Here is a 4,786-nt window from a genome sequence, read left to right as displayed (position 1 = left end):
GGTTGCTAATGAATTTTCTAGTGTAAACCTCTAATATATTTTAGCACCCTTTTACATGTCAATCAGTGGTATGCTGCACTCTCATTGGCAGTCGCTTTTATTGCTCATCTCAGGGCTAACATCTGCCCACTTTGCATCACCAGTGCTTATTTTGTCACTTGAAGTCACTCAATAAGATTGCTTCCCTATAACCACTGGTTACCATGACGCTGCAAATGACTTCCTGTGTGAATGGCCCTTAATACTAAATGATGACAATCAGCAGTGAGGATTGCACAGAGTTAGACACTATTTGACCGTTTAAACACTATAAGACAACATCTGGGTACTTGTAGCACATATTACGTTGCTGTACTTTTCAGGGTGAATGTATTTACACCATAAAAACAGTCAAGCGTAAATACAGGAGCACACTGTTTGATACTAAACACCAGATCTTATCATGGACATTGTGAAGGATGGATATGATTTCCAGGTTTAAACAGTGAGGCTAGTGCAGGAGGGCTTTAAGCCATCATTCTTTGTAATTGTCACCGGGGGGATTCCTCAGGTTGCAAGCAACTGTAAACATTTTCCTGATGAGAGTGTTTGTTAAATTGCTAGTTTTGGGTCAAGAAAACATGAAGTCCATTTTGTAAAGGATAAGTAAAAGTCAGAAAAGGGAGATTATCTAGGATGCCCTCATTGTGAGGACAACACACTCAGTGTGGGGTGTCCTCGGTTGCCCAATCAAATCTACTGGTCACGACATCCAGTTTGAAACTGGTAAAAAATGCTAGGCTTGGGGGACTTCACAGACCACACCGATTACATCATGGTGACTACATTCATATTTAATACTGTCTATTGTCACAATGTGGGTGTCTGTCTTGTCATCTAAATTCTACACGGCAGAACTATCTATCATAAGCTCCAAGTCTACTTTTGTTTTTTCTGACAAACAGCCCAAAACCAAAAAGACAAAAAAAACAGATTTGCCATTTGCAGTTAATTGTCCTGTAGACCTGTTTTCTCAGGACTGGAAGTGTGAATTGTTTTATATTATTCTGACTATCACCATAAAATCAGATAAAAGACTTTTCCAGTGGAAAGTCAAACTCTTGACTCGCTGTCAATGTCTTGGATTTGTTAAAGGAGATGTCAGTGGCAACTGGTCTTTTTCAGTGAGGACCTGACACGGTGTCAAGCCAGGAGGCTTTCTCTTTAACTGCTGATGGAATTTGCATTTGTGCTACTTAAAGTCCCCCTCTTCCCCTGCCTCTGTATCCACCCTTGCTTTCACCCTTTTGGTTCAGGAGACTTTGATAAGCAGCAGCCTACAGGCAAAGAAAAATCAGAGCTGTGGTTACAAATTGAGGTCATGAGAGAGAACGCAGTGTTTGCGGGTGCACCTATTTAAGCTTTATCTGTGTTTACAAGAATGAAAACACAGTAAAGTTCCATGCATTCACTTCACTACATTGCCTTAAACCAATGCAGAGTGACTCCTTGACATTTGCACTACTGCTAGCTGCACTAGAGATTGCTTTGCTGGCACCACACCAGATATTTAATCATAATTAGCCAAACAATTACCAGGCTAATTGTTATTGGTGCGATATTGGAGTGCAAAGAGGACAAATGTCAGGTTTATTGGCAGGGGATGTTCATCCTCTGGCTTGCCTTTGTCTCGCTTCACTTTAGAGTGTCAAACTCATCTGATTCTTCAACACAAACGTCTGTACAGACACGGCGCCACAAAAAGACAAGGTAACGCACATCTGTACATCGTCACCACTTGGTCGAGCCTATTTGTGACTGTTCTCTGAAGGAAATAGAAAAGAGGGGAAAAAAGGAGTAAAAAGCCATTTAAAGGCCAATGTGAATGGCAGCGCCTTTTGAGTATCAGCATTGTGTTTTACAAAAAAGAGGTCAGGCTCAAAACTGTGTGACTGATAAGTGTGGATGTTTCAGAAGGGTCACGCAGTGCTCAGTGAAGTGAGGCCTTTGCTCTCGCTATTGATAGCTCCACCAATACACCTCACGCAGGGTGGAAATCGATGTTATCTGGTGACTGTGAACTTTGTTTGTGCTTCTGAACCCCTGACTCACATGAAGGCCTGGAAGATTTTATCCAGAAAAGGTAATTATTTTTATTTACTGCAAGTGCTTCGCTTTGCTTGTTAAATGAAATAACCCAGCCTGTTTTTTTTTCCAGAATTGCTTCGGTGCACTTTTAGTAAGAAACTTTTTGCTCTGTGCAAAAAACAGTGGCTCAATTGTAATTTCTGTACAACAGAAGACTTGAAAGAGAAACTCTTCATTGTTCTGGCACATTTGCATTGTTTTTTCTTTCCCCTCATAAATTCTGCTGAGCTCTTACAGTTTACACTCACTTTGATTCTGCCTCCATCTGCCATTCCCATGAAACCCATAATTGCTCATCTATTCATTTTGTCAACAGTCTCTTTTAAAAATCATCTTTGTGAAACGATTAGCTAAAGCAGAGGAAATCATAGGAGATTTAAAGCATATGATTAATTCATTCCTTGTTGTTTTGTCAAATGGAAGATGACAAGGGTGTCAGATGACAGTTTATTAGATAGATTTCCTTTCTCCATCGAAATTACAGGCTCATTGTCATTAGCCTTTGGGAGGCCGGTTATTGGTCTAAGAGCTAAATTGCATAATACTCTGTATTTATGCGTGCTGCTCCACTATGATTTAAGCTCAAATTAATACAAAAGAACAAAAAAGGCAATATTTGCAATTGAGATTAGAGTGATGCAAGTAATGCATGATGGAGGCCAAATGGCGATCGAAGTTAGAAATGTGTGATTTAATCTTGATTATGACTTAATACACCATACGCTTCTTGCAATTAGCTGTCCGTGGATGACCCTCCTATCATTTGTTAAGAGTTCAATGTAGCGTAAAATCTGGGGCAGGTCAATCCCAAGTGTTTAATCTGTTCTTGGGTAAGGGAGATAAAAAAAAAAAAACGGCGACGTCAGCCGCACAGGGTAATTAGCTGGGCGCATCATGTATGAGAGGCTGTATCCCGCTCCCGTTCTTCCATTCGGGCTCATGTAATGAGTTTAGCAGGAACGGAGCAGACGTGTTGAGAAAGGGGGGAGAGACGTAAAAGAAGCAGGAGTGCACAAGGGTAAGGGAGAGAGAGGTGCAGCAGAAGATGAGACATTCTCAGAAGACCAAAGCAGCTCTGCGGCCTGTCAAGAACAACTGTGTGTCCATCCCCATATCAGAGCCCCAGTGTTCCAATTCTGATAAGATAAATCCTCGTATTAGTTTTACTCTTGAACTGTATCACAAACATTGTTGCAGAGCTCATCAGCTCCTGATTTTCCTGTATTATCTGTTTAAAATGTAGGAAAAAAGGATCTGAGTACATGTAGTTTGAATTTACCCATTTAAAATTTCCATTGTGTATAAACTAAAAGTGATTTATGGGATTGTTGTCTCAGTTCCACAGAATGGGTTTAGAACGGCCTATAAGTCCAGGCTGGATTATAATATGAAAATGTGTTTCTCAAAGATTCAAACATCAGGACAAAGCACGTCAGACACAAAACTTTTCTGCCTTCTAACTGTCAAAATGTGAGATCTCAGAGTACCTTATAGAGCTTTGTTTTCGTTGTTTTCTATGAGGATTTTCTTCTTTTGTTTACCTTATACGCAGGTATGCTCACACACACACATATAGGAAGACTGTTATCTAGTAAGCCCAAAAAACGTATATATTTCCAACTCTGAATGTAAAATACTTTCAAATAAAGAGAACAGTAACCAAACAAACAAGCCCTGAGCAGAAAAGTATGAAATAAAACACAGGAAAGACTCAATCCAAATTCTAAATATAACCTCCATGTCAACAGAGAGGGAAGAGGCTGTGTGTAGCTCGCAATCCTGGCAAGGAGTTAAAGGTATGAAAATGTGTATGTATATGTAAATTGGACCAAATTTTCCTTGGTTTTTGTGACCATTAGCAGGACTTTGAAGCAAGCATAATTTAACTGTGTGCTTTTCCATTTTCTTCATCATGCAAGAAACCAGGAAACTAGGAGCTGTCAAATAAAAAAGCATACGAATAAAGAAACTGTAAAAATGTTAGTCCTGTGTGGGATTTGGGTGAGTCAAGTGCTGCATAGATGACTCTTTCATCTGGCCAATCCACAGTTAGCATCACCCTGGCTTTCTAGATAAAAAGCCAAACTACTTTTCCCATTGGAAAACAAATTGAACATACATACATGTATCTTTAAATAAATCGACACCACATTTTGATTGTGAAGAAAGGACAATGTAGGGACACCCACCAGGTGGGCCAGTGGTGCAATGGATAACGCGTCTGACTACGGATCAGAAGATTCTAGGTTCGACTCCTGGCTGGCTCAATTCTTGAATCCAGAAGAATCTTAAATCCTGGATTTATGGCTCCAGATAAAAGCAAGTGTTTTTAGCACATTACTTCATCATCGAAGATTAGAGTTCCATACCAAAACAGCAAAATTGTTACCTCGTTTCCAGTTTTGTTACTATAATATCATCAGGAGTTGAGGAACCAAACTTCTCATGTGTGTACATCTTATGTCATCAATATATATGACTTCATCATGTTGCCTAGCAACTACCGAGAAACACGCTAACAATACAGATTTTTAGCATTTATGCATCTATATCAACTGATTTAATTTTTATGGCAGTAGCATCTCATTAATAGCCACTAAAGTTGTGTTATGCTATATAATATACTATGATAGTATCAATTTTCCTTGCAGCCATATTG

The 4,786-nt window shown here is 39.5% G+C and overlaps 1 non-coding gene across 1 annotated transcript; it reads left to right on the top strand.

The window, feature by feature from the left end:
• The first annotated feature begins 4,321 nt into the window (after window positions 1-4,321).
• Window positions 4,322-4,394, top strand: trnar-acg. Its single transcript has one exon. It is a non-coding gene; the product is annotated as a tRNA-Arg (tRNA).
• Window positions 4,395-4,786: the final 392 nt, after the last annotated feature.

Source organism: Haplochromis burtoni, unplaced genomic scaffold (assembly GCF_018398535.1).
Source record: "Haplochromis burtoni strain Fernald_Lab_line unplaced genomic scaffold, NCSU_Asbu1 Contig_82, whole genome shotgun sequence".
Lineage (NCBI taxonomy): Eukaryota > Metazoa > Chordata > Actinopteri > Cichliformes > Cichlidae > Haplochromis > Haplochromis burtoni.
The sequence above is the reverse complement of the archived record's forward strand: the minus strand, read 5'-3'. Positions and strand labels throughout refer to the sequence as shown.